Source organism: Miniopterus schreibersii (assembly GCF_964146895.1).
Source record: "Miniopterus schreibersii genome assembly, chromosome: 13".
NCBI classification, from domain to species: Eukaryota; Metazoa; Chordata; class Mammalia; order Chiroptera; family Miniopteridae; genus Miniopterus; species Miniopterus schreibersii.
The window spans coordinates 55,502,114-55,522,200 of NC_138113.1; the positions used below are offsets into that span (position 1 = coordinate 55,502,114).

At 53.0% G+C, this 20,087-nt stretch overlaps 1 pseudogene across 1 annotated transcript in view; it reads left to right on the forward strand.

The window, feature by feature from the left end:
- Nucleotides 1–20,087, forward strand: part of LOC308566287 (protein Daple-like) — a 61,211-nt pseudogene that overhangs the window by 26,952 nt on the left and 14,172 nt on the right. Inside the window, exons 14-20 of the transcript in view lie at nucleotides 3,896–4,033; nucleotides 7,725–7,862; nucleotides 9,197–9,846; nucleotides 12,663–12,806; nucleotides 14,670–14,864; nucleotides 15,174–15,276; nucleotides 16,052–16,191. The product of the transcript in view is annotated as a protein Daple-like (transcript). The remainder of the gene's footprint in view (nucleotides 1–3,895; nucleotides 4,034–7,724; nucleotides 7,863–9,196; nucleotides 9,847–12,662; nucleotides 12,807–14,669; nucleotides 14,865–15,173; nucleotides 15,277–16,051; nucleotides 16,192–20,087) is intronic.

The window sequence follows — 20,087 nt, forward strand, 5'->3', positions numbered from 1 at the left end:
GGAGGTGGCTGCACTGCATTTCCTTTCTGGACAACCCCTGGGTCTCCCCAGCAGCACAGTGTACACGGACATCTGGGGGACAGGCAGGCTCACAAACCAGGCTTCGTCCTGCAGTCAGGAGCACCCCATTGCCACAGCAAGGAGGGCTGGGAGAGGCTAGGATGGCCTCCTGTGCTGGCCACTCTGGGTCAGGGGATCAGTTCCTACAGCCACACCGGGGATGGCAGGGCGGCACTGTGGGCTCTGCACACAGCTTGACCACATCCTGGATGAGGGGGGGGCAAGGGCACTCTTGCTTGCTGACCACCTTGTGGGACTGGTGCTTTCAGGTGTCTGGGTGTCTGTCCCGACCTACCCATGAGTCCCGCCAGTGTCATTTGCTGAAGCTGCATCGGCAGCAGGAAGGACATGGGCTACAGGCAGGAGACCTGGGTCCAGCTCTGCTGGCACTTTATCTCTGGGTGAGGCTCAGGGCAGCCCCTCCTGTGGAGTGGTTTGCCCAGGCCTCCCGTGGGACATCCAGGGTTCCATGACTCAGTCTCCTTGTCGCCTTGAGGCATTGTGTGCCTTGCAGCACAGTCGCTGGCAAATAGTTTGTCCTTTCTCTGTGGGACAGTAGGAAGCCTGCCTCATGCCTTGTCCCTCGGTGCAGCCCCCACAAGGAAAGCCACTGGACAGTGTGGGGTTCTTAGGCTCACGTGGGCCTGGCACAGGAAATGTCTCTAAATGGCAGACCAACCTCTGCCAAGATAACAAGAATTTTCCGTTAGAAAGATGAGACCTCCGACTCGGCGGGTCCTCCCGGGTCTGCTGCAGAAGGCCTGCGATGTGACCTGTGGCCCAGCGCCCGCAGGCCCGAGAGATGCCGCTGGTGCTTCTCCTCCCTCGGGGTCCACTCCAGTCCCTCCTCTGCACAAGCAGGGCTGGCGGTGGGTGCCGTCACCCTGGCACGACTCCTTATCCCCCCATCTCTCGGGTCCCACCCATGCTTCCTCTCTGGATCAGTTCCCTGGTAGGACACCATGTGGTCCTGTCACAGCCCTCTGAAGCCATATCTTGGCTCAGAGTCCCTGGTAGAAGGGAGGGGCCACAGTTCCCAGACCAGAGCTGCCCTGTGCCAGGTGCCAGGAGCCCTGGGAAGGCGGTCCTTCTGCTCTGTGGAGGGCTCCTCCTTCCATCCTGTGGGCTTCCCTTGATGGAAGGCACAGCCTCTGACAAATCTAGACAGCATGGCCACTCTGGGAGGTGTCCAAGAAGGAGGGAAAAGGGTCAGCCAGGACCCTGTGCTCTGGAGTCCCCTGCCCCCTGGTGCCAGCTCTGGTCTCCCACCACTCAGAGTGTCACCCAGGTTGTAGGCTCACTTTGGTCTGAATGTCTCTAAACCCCAGTTCCCGAAGTTAACATCCTTCCCTGTAACTCAGGACACTTCTGTGGACCTTAGAGGAGGTGCCTCTCCCACATCTAACCGCATTGATATCCCAAGAGTTCATTTCTTCACCCAGGATCCCTGGTTGTCAGAGGAAGAGAGGCAGCCCCTTGGGGGCCTGTCATGGAAACAGTAGGGCAGCGCAGGGGTTGGTAGGCCGGTCCTTGGCACCTTCGTGCTCTGGGGACCACAGCCTCACCCCATGAGCCCAAGTCCGGTGCTTTGGGAGGAACGAGAAACCCTGTGGGACCAGCTCTCATCTCAGCCCAGCGAGCTCTCCTAGGGGAATGGAGTCCTTCAGGGACTGACAGGAACAAGAGCTCCAGTCCAGGGCAGAAAGGATCAGACAGAGAGAAAGGTGGGGGTGTCTAGCAGTGTGGGTGTGACGTGGGGCAGTCACATCTCAGGCCAGAAGCAACAACAGTCAGATACACAAAGGCTGGAGCAACGTTCTTTCTCTGGGAGGGAAGGGGAGGCAGGGTGAAGTATCCACAGTAAGGGGGGTGAGCGAGGTGGGGTTGGGGGCATACTCCACAGGCCCCGGCTGAGTGACAGCAGGGCTGGGGTCGGCCCACCACTGTAAGTGGAGCTCGGCCACATCCTCACCGTGGGGCTTGAACAAGTCACTTGATTTCTCTGAGCCCGTACCCTTCCCTGAATGATGGTTGGTGACAATTGTCCAGGGCCTTCCCCCTCAGAGCCACTCTCAGGTATGGGCCCTGCCACTGAGGAGATGCCTGGTTCCCTGCTGAGCCCAGGCCTTGTGCTAAGAAGTGAGGCAGTGATGAGGAAGAACCAGAAAGACATTCTTTCTTCTGAGAAAGACTCAGACACGTGGCGTGTTGTAGCGCATGTTGCTATTGGCTCTGGCTGGATGAGGCTCCCCCATTTGAGAGTCCCCAAGTTGGGTCAGGGGGCTTGGTGTGCTGACAGGGGGATGTGAGGACATGAATGGGAGCCCCAATGTGCCTGGCCCTCCCCACTCACGGGGAAGAAGTGAGCCTGGCTGCTGTTTCCAGAGGAGTCTGGAGACAGAAACCTTTACCTGTGAGATAAAGGCAGGGCGGCCCTCCCCCAGACAAGAGGGCAGAGCTGACATTAGAACAGCCATCCTTCTGGGAGCTTTGTAAACCTACCTGTGCCATCCACACTCCAGACAGGTGAAGAGAGCAGGCTCCTGGTCCTGGCTGCCCACTGGGTCACTGGGGGTCTAAGAGACCTACCCCTAGAGGTTTTAATTGGTGTCCTGAGGTCTGGGGTCTTTAAAGGCTTTGAGAACCATCTTTGACCTTGTAGATCCACTGTTTAGAGCAGTCACCCCAAACCAGCAGCATCAGGGTCACAAGTCAACATGCAAATTCTTGGACCCCAGCCCCAATCGACTATGTCAGAAGCTCTGGTGACGGGTGAGGGGACAGGGCTCTCACAAGGGATCAGCTGTTTCCTCATACTTGCGGCCTGCGAGCTGTGTGCTGAGCACTTCACACTGACAGAGGCTCCTGATGATGCCTGTTGCTTGCTGGCCCTGTGTCAGTTATGGAAACCCACTTGTGGTCACATTGGTAGCAGGAAGCAACCCTTTCTCCCACCTCCCAGCTGGTGATGAGTTTGGTGTCAATGGGAAGGACAGCAGCATGGGCCTCCCCTGGGAGCGGAACCTCAGGTCCCGCCCTGGCCTCCTGAGTCTGAGTCTGTGCCCATCAGGTTGTTCAGGTGTCAGGCACAGAGTGAGAGAAGTGCTGATCTTGGCCGTTCCTGTTCAGGGAGGTTGGGCACTGGTGGGTTCCAGCAGAAGAACTTAGTGTGGGGCTGGTGATTGGGCCATTGTCCAGGCAAGATGGAAGGTGGTGTGGCCTGTGGCAGGCAGTGGGCTGTGGAGGGGGGAGCCACATGGGGAAAGAGGACAGGCCTTGGGGACACAATTACTTGGAGGGTGAGAGGAAAGAGAGACATGGCAGAGGACCACTCCGAGAAGCTGGGTGAATAGGAATGTCCCCAACCAGGTGGAGTTCCTGCAGGATATCCAGTGGGTGTGGCTGCTGGCCCCAGGACATGTGACCTGGCTCCAAGGATAGTAGTAGACAAGGCCTAAGATGGAAGCAGAGAGAGGTAGAAGTAGTGAGCTGGGAGGGAGGCTGACCGATGGGGGCCATAAACTTTTTCTCTACCATGAGCTGAAGGTGCAATCTGTGGGCTGAGAATTAGTGGTCAAGGGTGTGGGGAGGTCACTGCAGAACAAGGCCTGATGTGGGGAGGCGGCCCAGTGATGCCATCAGGAGCCAGCTTGTTTCTCCCTGCTCTTCTGGCCTTGGCAGTGGCCGTTGGACATCCCCAAGGTCAGGAAGAAGGTTTTTCCTTGAGAAAAGGCCTGTTAAAGTATCTGTGGGGCTGACAGCTTTGGGGTTTCTTCAAATTACAGTTCACTTCATAAAACTAACTTTTCAATGGGCTTGGTCTTTGGCTCTGAAGATTGAAGAGCTACAGATGGAGCTGCAGAAAGAAAAGCAGAGCAGCCAGGATTTGGAAATCCTCAGTGAAGAACTGATGGAAGACAGAGAACAACTGCACAGCCACATGGAGACTCTGAAGGCTGACAAGGCCAGACAGGTAGGTCCTCTAGAGTGAACAACTCTCCTGGAGCTCCTGCCTGCAAGAGGGAGAGTCCAGGATCATAGCCATGTCCTGGTAATTGATCAGTGATCCACGGGTCTCTGGTTTCCTCACTCAGCTGTAGCTCAGACAGCAATTCTCAGCCACAGCAGGGGGATGGGGGCAGATGTTGCTTCCCAGGGACACTGGCCATCTTCCTTTTGATAGCCATGACTTGGAGGAGGTGCTCCTGGCTATGGTGGGTAGAGGCCAAGGATGCTGCTAAGTGTCCTGCAGCTTATGGGTCAGCCCCACAGGACAAAGAATGAACTTTCTCCAAATGCCCAGTGTCACACTAAGCACCCTGGCAAACCTCCAGGGCTGATTTGCCTCCCACCACAAGAAGTCCCAGGGTAGGCAGTCTGGTGCTGGGGCAGCATCTCAGTGAGGCCATCAGGAGCCAGGCTTCTCTCTCTGTGCTGTGCTGGTCTTGGCAGAGACTATTGTACCTCCCCAAGAAATGGGCAGGAAGAAGGGTTTTCCTTGAGAAAGGCCTGTTAAAGTGTCCGTTGGGGGAGATTCCAAGATGGTGGTAGATTGAGTGGAAGCTGCACTGACACTCTCCCAAGACCAAACTGGAATTACAACTAAAGTATAGAAAAACCATCCTGAATTATTAACTGCAACTGAAGACTAGTTGGAGAGCACCCTCATAACCAAGGACAAAAAATGGAGACCACATAGAGACTGGTTGGAAGTGCGGAGGTGTGAGAGGGATGGCTGGGATCCCACAGGCAGCAGCTGAAGATCTGGAGGGATATTTCAGCTGTAGGGGTTTTCCACTGAGAACTCTGGCGTCTAAACCCTAGGATGGGCTTCCCAGACTGGAGCACAAGAACCTAAAAAGATGCTCACATATCATCTGGCTGTGAAAACCAGCAGGGTTTCTGTCTGCCAGTGAGAAGCAGCTGGAAATGCAGGCACCCTCTTAAAGAGCCAACACACAAAGTTTCCTGTGCAGCCACTCACCTTGGGCTGTGGCAGAGGGAGGGCAGAGTGAACTAGAGCTGTGTGAGGAGAATGTAGGGGTGCTGGCTTGGAGGATAGAGCTCAGAGGGCAGCCATCTGTATTCTTAGGTTGAATCATTTCCCCATACAGTGGAGGACATTTTTCTCAGGCAGACATTTGCCTTCCAAGCAGCTTTTGCCTGGAGGAGGGGGGAGAAGCAACTGCCCCACTCTGTTGGAAATCTTCCCACCCCACGCTGTGGAGTTTCTACAGCCTGAGGCTCATTAAGATACTTAATAACAATCAGCATCTGGGTGCTTTGAGTCTTTGCCAAATTTTCTCTGGACCCAGGGCTTGGAAAAGCAGGCCTTGATGCACATCCTGGTCCTGTCCAAACACATCCAGCCCCAGCAGCGGGAACAACAAGTTGTGGAGTGTGGAAAACTTCAATCATGGTACTCAAGGCCAGTCACAAACAGCGTCTGACATTGGCCTGCACCAGAGACCTTCCAAAAAGACTGGGAGTCCTAGCAGGTCTACCTAATATATATAGAAACAAATTCAAACAGGCAGCCAAAATGGGGAGACAAAAAAACAAGCCCCAAATGACAGAACAAAAGAGTTCTCCAGAAGAAGAGCTAAATGAAATGGAGATAAGCAATCTATCAGATATAGAGTTCAGAATACTGATCATAAGGATGCTCAACAGCATGAGAAATAAATGGATATTGAAGGAAATTAAGAATGACATAGTAGATAGAAATTTTTAAAAATCATTGGAAGAGATAAACAGCAGATTAGGGGAAGCTGAGGATAGGCTTATTAGAAGACAGTGTAGGGAAAAATCACTCAGAGAACCAAAAAGAAAACAATTAAAAAACAGGAGGACAGTTCTGCCAGCATATCTCGGCTGTTGAGCATTGACCTATGATCCAGGAGATTGAGGTTCAATTCCTGGTCAGGGCTCATGCCTGGGTTGTGGGTTCGATCCCCAGTGGGGGCATGTAAAGGGCAGCCGATCAATGACTCTCTGTTATTGATATTTCTATCTGTATCTCCCTCTCCCTTTCCCTTCCTCTGTCTGAAATCAATAAAAATATATTTTAAAAAAACCAACCCAAAATGGGGACAGGTTAAAGGAGCTGTGGGAAACCATGAAACATAATAATATTTGAATCATAGGAATGCCAGAAGATGTAGAAAGTAAGCAAGGGTTAGCGAACCTGTTTGAAGAAATAATGGCGGATAACTTCTCAAATGTGGTGAAGGAAAATATCACACAAATTCAGGAGGCAGAAAGAGCCCCAAGCAAGAAGATCCCAAAGAGGCCCACATCCAGACACACCATAATTAAAATGCCAAAAATTCAAGAAAAGGAATCTTAAAGGCAGCAAGAGAAAAGCAATCTGTTACCTACAAAGGAGCTCCCATAAGGCTGTCAGCTGACTTCTCATCAGAAACTCTACAGGCCAGAAGGGAATGGCATGGAGTATTCAAGGTAATTGAAAACAAGGATCTGAAACCAAGACTACGCTATCCAGCAAGGCTATTATTCAAAATAGATGGTGAAATAAAGAGCTTTCCAGATAAAAAAAAAAAAAAAAGGCTAAAGGAGTTTATCACCACCAAACCAGTATTGCAAGAAATGTTAAAGGGACTGCTTTAATGAGAAGTAGAAATAGAGAGAGAGAAACATCGGCATAAAGAATTAAAATGGCAATAGATAAGTACCTATTAATAATAACCTTAAATATACATGTATTAAATGTTCCAATCAAAGGACATAGGGTAGCTGAATGGACAAGAAAACAAGACCCAAACATATGCTATCTACAAGAGACCCACTTCAGAACAAAAGACACACAGGCTGAAGAAAAACAAAACCAAAACTTGTGGAAACTTTAAAGGAGAGATCAACAGCAATACAGTTATAATAGGGGACTTTAACACCCCACTAACTATACTGGATAGATCTTCCAGACAAAAAATCAACAAGAAAACAGTGATTCTAAATGAGACACAAGATTAGGTGGATTTGACATTTACAGAACATTTCACCCCAAAGGTGCAGAATACGCGTTCTCCTCAGGTGCACATGGGACATTCTCAAAGATAGACAACATGTTAGGACACAAAACAAGTTTTTACAAGTTCAAGAATATTGAAATCATACCAAGCATCTTCTTGGACATTTATACCATGGAATACTATGCAGCTGTAAAAAAGAAGGACCCCTTACCCTACGAGACAGCATGGTGAGACCTGGAGAGTATTATGCTAAGTGAAATAAGCCAGTCAGGGAAATACAATTTCACATGGTCTTACTCATATGTGGATTCTAATGAACAGAATAAACCAATGAACAAAATAGATCCAGAGGCATACACACATGGAACAGGCTGCCGAATCTCAGAGGCAAGGCAGGGGTGGGTGGGGAGAGATTTATCTGAGAACTCACATGCATATATGCATAACCCATGGACACAGACAATAGTGTGGTGAAGGCCTGGGGGGAGAGGTGCAGGGGGGAGGGGATCAATGGAGGAAAAAGGGGGACATCTGTAATACTTTAAACAATAAAGATAAATTTAAAAAATAATAACAAAGTGTTCTATAGGGTCACTGCTTTGGGGTTTGCTTTAAATCACAGTTCACTTCATGAAACTGACTTTTGCATGGGCTGGGTCTTTGGCTCTGCAGATTGAAGAGCTGCAGATGGAGCTGCAGAAAGAAAAGCAGAGCAGCCAGGATTTGGAAATCCTCAGTGAAGAACTGATGGAAGACAGAGAACGATTGCACAGCCACATGGAGACCCTGAAGGCTGACAAGGCCAGACAGGTAGGTCCTCCAGAGTGAACAACTCCCCTGGAGCCCCTGCCTGCAAAAGGGAGAGTCCAGGATCATAGCCATGTCCTGGTAATTGATCAGTGATCCACGGGTCTCTGGTTTCCTCACTCAGCTGTAGCTCAGACAGCAATTCTCAGCCACAGCACGGGGATGGGGGCAGATGTTGCCTCCCAGGGACACTGGCCATCTTCCTTTTGATAGTCATGACTTGGAGGAGGGAGGAGGTGCTCCTGGCTATGGTGGGTAGAGGCCAGGGATGCTGCTAAGTGTCCTGCAGCTTATGGGTCAGCCCCACAGGACAAAGAATGAACTTTCTCCAAATGCCCAGTGTCACACTGAGCACCCTGGCAAACCTCCAGGGCTGATTTGCCTCCCACCATAAGAAGTCCCAGGGTAGGCAGTCCAGTGCTGGGGCAGGGTCTCAGTGAGGCCATCAGGAGCCAGGCTTCTCTCTCTGTGCTGTGCTGGTCTTGGCAGAGGCTATTGTACCTCCCCCAAAAATGGGCAGGAAGAAGGTAGAGGGTGAAGGTACGGAGGGAAGGTCTCCCCGGGACCCTCTGTCAACATCTCATTGGCCAGACCCAACACATGACTAGCCCTAGCTGCAAGGGAGGCTCGGTGTAAAGTAGTTGAGTTTCAGCCTCTCTCATGGCGCTGAAGAGGGTGCTGACACAGTGCTGCATATCATGCAGGGGCAGGCGCGGTCCTCACCCTGATCTGGCTTATGGTTTAGAAGTCAGAATGACAGGTGACAAGCCAGGTAACTTCAGTGTGCTATTGAGGGAATGTGCGTGAGTCCTGGGAGAGCCTTGCTAGGTGCAGGACATTTAAATAGTGGTGCAGGGCTTCTCTTACGAGCTGACGCACACTGAGCCCTGGAGGGTGAAGAGGAGCCCGTGATGCTGAAGGCCGGAGCTTGGAGGGAGGTGTGTGTTCAAGGCAGAGAGAGGGTCACATGCAATGTCTGCGGGGAGAGTGGCTTAAGGAGAGGCCACAGGGGTGGGCCAGCTCCTCGGGCCCCTGCCGACCAGGATAGAAAGGACCGAGGGACATCACTTTCACTGTGTTAAGTAGGAGGAGATGTAGTTTATGTTTCTAAACCAGCCTGGCTCTTGTGCATGTGTTTGACTTGAGCTGTCTCAGTGGGGATCTCCGTGCCCTTCACCTTGTGTCCATATCAGGCTTCTGGGAAATGTTAGGACTTCTGTTGGGTCCACGGTGGGGTGGTCTTTCCAGGCCTACACTTTAGTCCCCCAGTTTGGACCCAAACCCCTGAAATGTGTTCACACAGCTGCCTGTGTCTTTTTCATTGTGTTTTCTTGCAGATCGATGATCTTGATCAAATAAGGGTTTGTCTCAACGAACTGGTCCGGTCGCTGCGGGAGAGGTCACAGGTCACCAGTGAGGCCTGCATGAAGGACGTCAAGAAGGGGAGCAGAGACCTCCACCAGACGGGGGCAGAGACCAGCACCAGCCTCAACAAGCTGCAGTTGGTGAAGCAGCAGCTATACCGGGCCCTGGAGCAGATGACCGAGCAGGTGGAGCAGGTGGCGGAGCTGGAGAAGGAGAAGGAGAAGCTGGCCAGGGAGGTGTCCTCTCTGATGACAGCCACCGACGCCCTGGAGTGTGAGAACCAGGGCCTGATACTGGAGAACCAGAGGCTGCAGCAGACCCTGGAGAGCAGCAGCCAGAAGTCACAGGCCCAGGAGCAGGAGCTCGGGGAGCTGGAGGCAGAAAGCCAGGCCCTGCAGCAGGGCCCGGAGGCCCAGCAGCTCGCCACCAAGCAGCTGGGGAGGCCCGAGGAGGAGGCGCAGCTGGCAGCAGCTTATGAGGCCCTGCTGCAGGAGCACACGTGCCTGGGCTCGCTCCACAAGCACCTGTCAGGGGAGTACGAGGCCCTCAAGGACGAGCACAGCCGCCAGAAGACGCTGCTGCATCGCACCCTGGAGCTGGTGCACAAGTCTCAGAAGGATAGGTGCGTGCCGGCTGCTGGCGGGCAGACTGGCGGGCTCCCCTGGGCTCCTGCCCCCCCTTCGCTCTGGCCCCTCGAGTTTCCTCTGGACCTGCTGCTTCACAGTGAATAGAAGTACATCGAGCTTCACCTTCAGCGGTGTGGCTTTTATGCAGCTGGAGACAGGGGCAGGAGGGTCCCCAGGGGGCAGGGTGTGCACACTACTCCCAGCTCAGGGAAACCACGTGTCAGCTTTGGGGGCCCTGCTCCCCTGAGGATTCCTACTCCCTCTTCCTTTTGTCTCCAAACCAAGAATGTTGGGGGACATTCACCGAGCTGCCTGTCTGCAGTGGTGTGCTTCCCTAGCTTCCCGGGCCTGTTCTTCCCTGTCAAAGTCTCAAAGTCTGGGCTTTTTTTTTTTAACTTTTAATTTTGAAAACTTTTGAATAGATAGAAATACACAGAATAGTGCAGTGAAAGCGCTGTGTGCCATCACCAGCTTCAGTCCTTGTCAACACTGCCTTTCTCGGTTCATTGTGACCTCCTCTCCACCTCCATGCGCCTTTTCTTTGGGGTAAAACTGATGTATGTTGAAATGCATAAATCTTAACTTTGTGCTCCTGACAAATGGGGGCTTTGTGTGCATGCAGTCCGCCAACATGACCCAAGCTCCTGCCGGGCAGATCCTGATTGCGCCAGGCCCCGGGCAGGTGCAGCAGGACCCAGAGCCTGGGAGAGGTGGATGTGCATGGGACTCAAAGGCGGGAGAGGGGGGATCCTCTCAGACACCTGGAGCAGCGCAGGAGGGAGCTGTCGTCCACACATGTGCTTGTGAGACGTCCCTGCTGACGGTGTTTCCCGTGACTCTGCCTCACAAGACGCGAAGCAGATGCTGGGTCTTTAGTGGGAGCAGCTGAAGGGCAGGAGTTTCCCTCGCAGGGATCCAGGGAGGCCGCTAAGCCAGCCAAGCCTGGTGAGGGCATCTGATGATGTCGTGAGCCTGGGGGTAATGACACTCATTTATTCACTTACCTAGCACTTCCTGTTGACTCTCTTTGGGGCCTTCCACCCCCTTTTCCACCCAGGTCTCCATCCTTCGGGGGTGCTGGCACGTCTGCTCCTATTAGGCCTGCTCCTTCCAGCCAAAATGAGCGTCATGAGCCTCTTGGCATCTCCATCTCCTCCTCCCGCACCCATACTGTGTTCACGTGATGCTTAGTGAGCATCTACTGGATGTGGGTCCTGTGTCTAGATGTGGCGGGAATGCACCCAGCTGACTAATGATGGGAAACTGGTGTGGTGCCCACCACTCACCAGGTGCTTACAGGCCTCATCCTTAATGTCCTGTCATATTTATAACAGTGTCATGATACACCTAATGTCCTGTTATATTTATAACAGTGTCATGATATACCTAATGTCCTGTTATATTTATAACAGTGTCATGATGTACCTAATGTTATATTTGTAAGTGTCATGATGTACCTAATGTCTGTTCAGACCGGGAAGGTTTGTGCAGGTAGAATCTGACTGGCTCTGAAGGAGGAGTTCATTGCTGTTTTTCCTGTAGCTTCTTGCTCCATAAAACATGCGGACCTACTGTGCTACTCTGTAGGTTTTGCTGGTTGGAAAGATAGCTAGAGACCCCTTGGTATGTCTGCAGCAGGGCTACAGGTTTGTGGTGCAGGTGCCTGGAAGACAGGGATGATGGCTCTGCATTCATTCCATTTGACACAACACGGACACTCACTCGTTCCCCAGCACACGCTGGCTGATGTCAGACCCCGTACTAGGGATTCAATGGTTGGAATATGCTTGACCAGTGTGCTTGTCCAAGACACAACTGGGAGGCAGGAGTCGGGACCCTAATGGTCCATGGCCCTCTTTGTCAAATGGGGATGAGTTTTTCCAGAATCGTTAGCCTGGATGAGAAAGATCACCACCCTGCAAGCCAGGCGGAGCCCACCCCCACTTTTCACCTCCCACTCGGGGCAGCCTCTGCCCGTGGCTAAAGGCCATATGCACATTTGTCTTGAAACAGCCGCCTGAGCAGGTTTCCGAGTTTGAGTCTCCACAAGTGTTGGCTCCAGGCAGATGGTACAAGGACAGCTGATAGGGGGTGGGTGGAGGGCTGCAGACGACTCAGTCAGCACCTTGGAAGTGGGGAGCTCCCAAGCCATCCCTGGAAGGTTCCAGCAGGCAGGAAGGTCGGCCTGGGGGGGAGCTTCCTGAGCCATCCCTGGACACAAGAGGTTCTCTGGACATGAGAGGTTCCAGCGGGCAGGAGGATCAGGCTGTCCCTGGACACTAGAGGATTGGCCTGGGGCTGGTCAGGGCCTCCCTCTTGTGCTCTACTGCCCTCCAGAGACACTGTTCTGTAATGAAGATAGAGGCAGGAAGAAAATAGAAGCCCCAAATTGAGGGGGAAGTTATGGGGGAGGTTAAGGGCTGGATTGGCAGTGCCTTGAGGAGCAGGATGTGTCTGTGTGTGTGCATGTGTATGTGCAACTCGCCCCGGCAGCTGCTTGGGCCCCACCAGGCAAGCCTCTGGTCAGTCGTGGTGTTCTCAGCAGACTAGCAGAGGGAGGCTGCTGTGACAGGGACTAGAAGGGACCATGGAGACACCTCAGGTGGGAGGACAAGAGCTCAGCTCCGCAGCTGGAGGAGATCCCCCAGAGCTGGCCCCAGGCTGTCCCAACTGCCATTCTCCCGTTTCTCAGCTGCCCAGGCCCACTCCCTGCCCATCCGCATCCCCCTCAGCTCTGCAGAGAGAAGCTGCTTTTGGGAGGCTCTGCAGTCTTCTGGGGTGCCTGTTCCTAGTGGGTGTGTTCCCTCCACAGGCATCAGGACATGGTGAGACACGGGGCGGCGCTGGGGCAGCTGGAGAAGCTGCTGAGCACTGAGCGGGAGGCTCTGCAGCTGGAGCAGAGGGTCAACGACAACGTCACAGACGAGAACCAGAGGCTGCGGGAAGAGCTGGACAGGTAACCGCCCCGCCCCACGCAGCGGCGTCTGCCAGGGTTTCATTCAGACCAACTCACTCAGCACCCGCTGAGCAAAGCTCCAGAAAGTCCTCTGGTGATGGTGTATTTTTACCAACCCTGTCATGTTAACTGCTGGATGGTAAGAAAGTAAAAGGGGACTCAAGCTGGTGGCTGGGATGGAAGGACTAGGGACACCTGGGATGGTGCCCTGTCTGGGCTTGGACAGCCTCACCTCCCACACTGGTGATGGTGATGATGGCATCAGGCCCGGGCACCTTCAGCCTCTAACTCCAGCGATCGGTCCCGTGAGGGAGGGAGGGAGAGCCAGTCCTCATTCACGAAATCCCTGTGTATGAATCACCTACTGGCTGAAATGTCCTTGTAACCCCAGACTGGCACCTGTGGCCTTTCATGGATGTGCCCAGAGTGCAGGACACTGGTGTTGACTGATGCGCACATTTGCAGCTGAGGCCGACAAGGCCTTTGACTCCTGCCTTGTGCCAGCTCTCACACTGCAAATGAGCGTCCTGCTCATGGCCCAGTTAGTGCCATGATTTTCTCGTTTTGTGCTTTTGGTGGCAATTTTGCTGTTTGAAATGGCCCCCAAATGGAGTGCTGAGTGCTGCCTAGTGCTCCCATGTGCAGTGCTGCACCAGGCCTCACAGGGAGGACACGAGTGGTAGATAAGGCTCACGCAGGCAGGAGTCACAGTGCTGTTGCTGTGAGTGTGTTACACAGGCATCTTTATGTCTTGTTCAGTTGACAAAAGTGTGCCCTGAGACTTATAGGGACATTGGGAACAGGTTTAATGTACACTGATTCTGTGTTCATGGTGATGATAGAACATTATGCTGGGAATCATGGGAATTGACTGAGCTCTTGAACAGGTGAAGAAACAGCTCAGTGAGATTAAGTCACTTGTTCAAGGTCAGTGCTCCTAGTTGACACAGTCAGGTTTCGAGTCCAGGTCTTGCCTCAATCCAGAGTGATGACTGTAGGAAGCCTTCCTCCCCACAGCCTTGTTTTAACACGTCCTGAAGGGCTGCAAACTCAGGTGCCTCTGGTGATCAGGCAGGTCCAGGACATGGGGGAGAAGTGTCAGTGACAGACCAGACCCTCATGGACAGCACACACCATCTGAAGGCATCAAATGGGAGGCTGGCCCAGGGCTTTTGTTTATGCTTTTTTTTCCTCAAGAAGCTAGACATCTGAATGTTGATGTGAAACTTAAAAATTTTTAAATCTTAATAAACCAATTAATTAAAAACAACAACTGTGTAGGCCAAACTGGACACATCTGTGTTCAAACTGAGTCCATGAGCCTCTGGTAATTGGAGTTTCTGGTATAAATCTTCCCCCAGGAAACCCAGTGGGGTAATTATGATGATGACCATGGTAATTTCACTGGGTTTACAGAGTACCCAGAATCTCATATTTCATTTATCTCAGGAGTTGAAATTAGAAAGGGACTTGGAATTGGGGAGAAGAGCTGGGCATAGACATAGAGTTTTAGAGCAAAATTATTCTGGCTCAATGTTTTTTAAAAGTGTTTTAATAGAAGAACCCTTTTTCCAGGTAGGCAGGGGTGCCAACGCCTTAAGTATAAAGAATGCTAATAGTGACGCTCTGTTGAAGTAGTGTCCGAGCCTGCCTGTCCTGTCCCCCAAGCCAACAGTGGGACACCAGGGGCAGCCTTATAGAACCCCAACAGACAGTTTGAAAACTGCTGATTTTGTTCAACCTTCATTTACACATGAGAAAAACTGAGGCCCAGAGAGGTTGTGGTTTTGAGTAAGGTTGTACAGCTGGGACAGAGCCTGGGAGTGCTCCTTAGCCCTTGCCCCTGTGTCTCTCCATCCCCAGGGTCGATATCCAGCACCAGCAGCTGAAGAAGGAGCTTGAGGAGCTGCAAGCCCACAACAAGGAGCTGCAAACCTCACTGGAGAGCTCCCAGCTGGAGTCGAAGCACTGGAAGGCCCAGTACCAGGAGCTGAAGGAGGAACAGGAGGAGCTGCGCGCCCATAACATGGAGCTGCAAGCCTCCCCGGACAGCTCCAAGCTGGAGGTGGACCGCTGGCAGGCTCAGTATGAAGAGCAGAAGAGGGAGCAGGAGGAGCTGAGCGCCCGCAACAAGGACCTGCAAGCCTCTCTGGACAGCTCCAAGCTGGAGGTGGACCACTGGCAGGCTCAGTATGAAGAGCAGAGGAGGGAGCAGGAGGAGCTGAGCGCCCACAACAAGGACCTGCAAGCCTCTCTGGACAGCTCCAAGCTGGAGGTGGACCGCTGGCAGGCTCAGTATGAAGAGCAGAGGAGGGAGCAGGAGGAGCTGCGTGCCCACAGCACAGAGCTGCAAGCCTCCCTGGACAGCTCCAAGCTGGAGGTGGACCGCTGGCAGGCCCGGTACCACGAGCTGAAGGAGCAGCACCAGGACACGGAAACATCGCTCACCAAGTCCCGCAAACAATGCGAGGTGAGGCCCGGGGCTGGTGGGCCTCGGGACGCCGGGCTGAGTTCCCTGGGCAGACAGCCTTGGTCTCGGCCAGGTGGGAATGGGCCCTCATTGGGGTCTGTGCTCAGAGACTGTGTGAATGTCACACAGAGGCCGAGGGGAAGCCAGGAGTATTTGAAGGGACGAACTCCATGACTGGCAGGGATGTGTTAGGAAACACCTTTCATCAGGCCGTGGCTCTTTGCAGGGTCGGGCAGTGCATGGAGACAGCCCAGTACTGCTTCATGTCTGTCTTCCAGCTGAGCACTTTGCTCAGTGCTGACCCGGGTCCTGTCTGTCAGTTCTGCACGTCCCCCTACTGGGGATCCAGCCTGCAATGCAGGCGTGTGCCCTGACTTGGGAATCAAACTGAGACCTCTTGGTGCGTGGGGCAGTCCTCGACCAACGGGACCACACCAGCCGCCAGCATATTAATGAGATTTGTAACATTATTTTTTAAAATTGTTAAGTCCTCAGAATCTGTTGTACATTTTGCCTAATGGCACATCTCAGCTCAGACTGGCTGCATTTTCAGAGCTCGGCCTCCACGCGTGGCCAGCGGCTGCCTGATTGGATGGTGCAGTGACAGAAGGCTTGGCCATCCCCAGATCATTGACCGTATTAGTCATTCTGACTGGCGTAGAAAATACCGAAATGGCCATCTTTGTGCACGTGGCTCTCTTCCTCTTTGGAAGTAGATTCCCAGCACGAGTCATGGGGTGCATGGCGTTTGAGACATTGTCGATCTGTGTTTTAGATGCTGTTTGATCTCAAGGGGGACTTGGAGGAAGAAAATCACTACCTCTCGGAAAAGATCCAGATGATGGACCAGAACCTGAGGCTTCTGGAGCAGAAGCTGGATAATCAACTTCAGTACCATGGGGAGCAGCAGTACATGTAAGGGGTGTGGGCGGGCTGGGACCTGTCCACAGAGGGGTCCTGGTTTCCAGCTCCAGCCTAGACCCTGACGTTCAGGGCAGAGAACCCCTGGGGCGCATCGCATCCCAAGGGTGAGGGGACAGACCATCCTACCACGGCATCCTCCTCTCGTTTTCCCTGGGATGGTCCTAGGTTTCTGCAAGTGGGGTCATTGGCCTTTGCTTTTCAAAGACACTGCCCTCTGCCAGATGCTTTGTGATCTGCTTTTGGAATGAAGTTCACTTTAAAAAATAGGACAGCAGCAAAGAGAGGCCCCCAGGGAAAGAATTCAGGTCGAAGGCTGAGCCCTTCCTATGTCTGCTTTTTCTTCATGGGCTGGGCAGTGGGTTGTGGTGCGCTGTGACTGTCCTCCCTCTGCCAATATCTACAGGGTCCTGGGTTTGCCGGAGGCCCTACAAGGTGCACAGGACCAATTACCTGGTCGCCAGGAACCAGAAAGGGAGATGGGATGTGAGCAGAGCTACATACACACCTGACATGTGTTGAGGGGCTCCATGGGGGCGTAGAAGGAAGTGTGGTGGTGGGAGTTGGGTGCTGCTGCTGACATGGATGGGGGAAGGCTAGCCAGTGGGGGGGCACTCATGAGGGAACCTGGTACCCAAGGGGATGATCTGGCGACGGTTTTGCATTAGAGGGTATCTGCAGGAGGCCAGGGCTTCCTGAGCCCTCTCTGAGCAGACTGTTTGCCAGCCCTGGGAGGGCTGCGGTGTCTGCCCTCCATGAGTTTGTGCAGCTGGCAGGGGGGCAGGGGGCAGGCCAACAAACCCAAACAGGAAAGCGCTCTAGCATAAGGCCAAGCAGCTTGGCTGGGGGAACAAAATAGCACAGACTAGAATAGCAGATGTGGAGCCAAGGCCGCTGGGAGCAGAGCAGGGTCGATGGTCGGGGGCCCTGTGGTTTGCGAGCTACCACCTTTCAAGGGTGCTCACCCACAGTGATCTCCTGGGAACGCCTTTGGTTTAGGCAGGACTGTGGCAGCTTCATGACCGGAGCAGCCTGAGCAGCTGCCTCGATCCAGAGGACTCATTTTCAGGCGAGGAAACCAGGGGTCTGAGCTGCCAAGGCCACACCAGCTGCAAGAGGCAGGAATAGGACAGGAGCCATCAGCCCCCTGGGATGCATTGTATGGATATCACCACGTGCTCCACTTGGGGACAGGGTAGAACAAAAGCAGGCCATCTGCCTCAGGAAGGCCAGGCGCCCTCTCCCCATGAGCAGGGTGCCCTCTTTTGTCCTTTCTGTGTTTTTGAAAATGTGAACTGATTTCCAGCATTTAGATATTAAGAGATTTTGCTTCACACCCTGGGTTTCTGGATCCTTTGGGAAAATGACCAGAAGTTCCGCCTCCTCGGGAGCAGCGCTCCTTTGCAGGGGCTGAGTTCAGTCCCACGCAGCACCGAGCGCTCAGCCAGGGCAGCCCAGCCACTCTGCCTGGTCCTTCCAGGCCCGCTTTGCTCCTCTCCTCCTCTGTCTGGCCCCAGAGAGGCTCTGAGTTTGCTTCCGTGGGAGTGTTATCAGAAACCAACATTGGAATGGGTTGAGGTCAGAGGTCTGACTTTGCTAGGCTGACTTTTGTAACCTTCGCACCCATCTAACTGATTGAGGGCAGACCTCTCCCCACCATGGAAGGTCTTGTAAGTCTGCACCTGCAAATGCCAGCTTAGCCCTGTATCTGCCCCTGAGTGCACAATTTCCTGAACTGACCTGGCCTGAGAGTCCTTGGGGTTTCCAAGCTTGAAGTTTCAGGTGATCCGGGGTTTGCTCTCCTAAGATGACATACAGCCTGGTCCTAGATGCTCCAGCAGGTCTCCTCCAGGTGTCAGGGTTCCTGGACCACGTCTGATGCTTCCATTCACACATCCCCACCTCTGCGACCGTGATGGTCATGCGCACCATGATGCCTGAACCCCAGAAAACTACGGGCTCTTCTGGGCCAGGTCCCAGGCTGGGCTGATGGGTCAATTCATGTGTTTTATTTTAAAAGCCAGATTGTTTTTTCTTTCTCCTCTATTTACAGAGATGAAATAGATGCCTTAGAGAGACAAAAGGAAAACCTAGAAGAGAAATTCACTGCTCAGCATCAGTTCTCTGATCTGGCTCCAAAGCAGTGAGTTGACTTAAGTTCCAGCGACTTAAACAGAAGAGAGGGCTTGCTCTCTCACGAGGAGGGGACGCTGTAGCCACCTGGAGCGGTGGCCAGTGGGTGGGCCCGTGTCTTCCACTGTATGACAGGTCACCTGTGTGCAGGTCCCTCCCAGCACAGACAGGATTTAGGGTTTCTTTCAGTCCCGCCCTCCATACTCATGGCTATCCCACGGGGGATGGCAAATGCCAGCTGGCCATGAGCCTGTGTAAGGGGGCAAGGGGTTTCTGGTTTTAGAGCCATTAAAGCAGGAATGTCAGGTTTTGTCTCAAGATTTCAGGACATAGAAAACCATGTTTCTGTTTTGGGAAGGAAGCTTGGATCAGACACCTGAACCAGCACACATGATCTTCAGGCACAGGAACCTCCTGGCCTTGAACCTAAATTCCTCTGGCTTCATGGGACCCCAGGGGTTTCCACAAACACTTCCTTTCTCCAGAGAACAGTAGGCTGGTTGTGGGCTGGCTCAGTCCCTGTCCAGCAGGGCTTCCCCTGGTCCCGGGCCTGAGCCCCAGGAGCTGGTCCTTCAGATGGTCCTGCCCCAGCCCAACCTTGAAGTCGGATCCCCATGAGTCCTGCAAGGCCTCTCTGTGGAAGTCACAGAACCACAGAACTTCAGAGCCTCCGCCTGACCCCTCTGTTGACAGGAATTGAGGCACCGATGAGGAAATAGAGTGATTTGTGTGAGCATAGTGCTGTTTCATGCAGAGCCAGGATTCAAACCCAAATGGGGTTCTTCTGTTAGGTCAGAGGACCTCCATTTCCAGTCAGCTGCAATGTATTACCCTTAAATTCACTGTTTTTATTTATTTTATTTATTTTTAATCCTCACCCGAGGATTTTTTTCATTGATTTTTAGAGAGAGTGGAAGGGAGGGAAGGAGGGAGGCCGAGTGAGGAGGAGAGAGAGGGAGAGAAACATCGATGTGAGAAAGACAGATCCATTGGTTGCTTCCCATGCACCCTGACTAGGGCCCGGTATTGAACCTGCAACCCAGGTACATGCCCTTGACTGGGAATTGAACCCACTACCCATTGGCACACAGGCCGACGCTCTAACCACTGAGCCACACCGGACGGGCAAGGGGCACTGTTTTCAATTCAAACGTCCCAATGTGCCCTGCCTCTTCCCCCACCCAGATTCCTCAGTGCCGGGAATGGGCAGAGTATCCCAGCCTATTTCACTTATTATTAACCGTGGCAGCAAATGAGAAGGTCCCTGGCTCTTTCTGAAAGTGGCATTTTGCTGGGAACTTGGAGCAAACATGGATTAGATTAGCGCAGAACCACGTCCTGTACTTGACACAGGCAGCCAAGAGCTGGGGGCTGTGTTTGAAGTTCTGTCTCCCGAGAGGCTAGTGTGGGTTTCTGCCACGATGAACGCTTCTCCTCTCCCTGGGTCTGTGCTCATTAACAGCAAATTACGTTCCACTTCTGAGCCCCAGATACGATCATTGTGGTGATGGCAAAGAGGGCCCTCATTCTGAACCCCTAATTAACAGCCAACTTCCCAGGCGGGTGATGGAAATCCCAGCTGGCTGTAGGGCACCCAGTGACCGTTGGAGGGGTGGCCAGGGTTGGCTGTGACCTAAAAATCTACTTCTAACTAGGAAAACCCGCTGGACAAAAGCCAAAGCTTTTGTCAAATTCATCAAGCCAAAGAAAAAGCGTTCCAGAGAAGGACCAAAGTCCCCCCCAGACAGTGCTGCGTG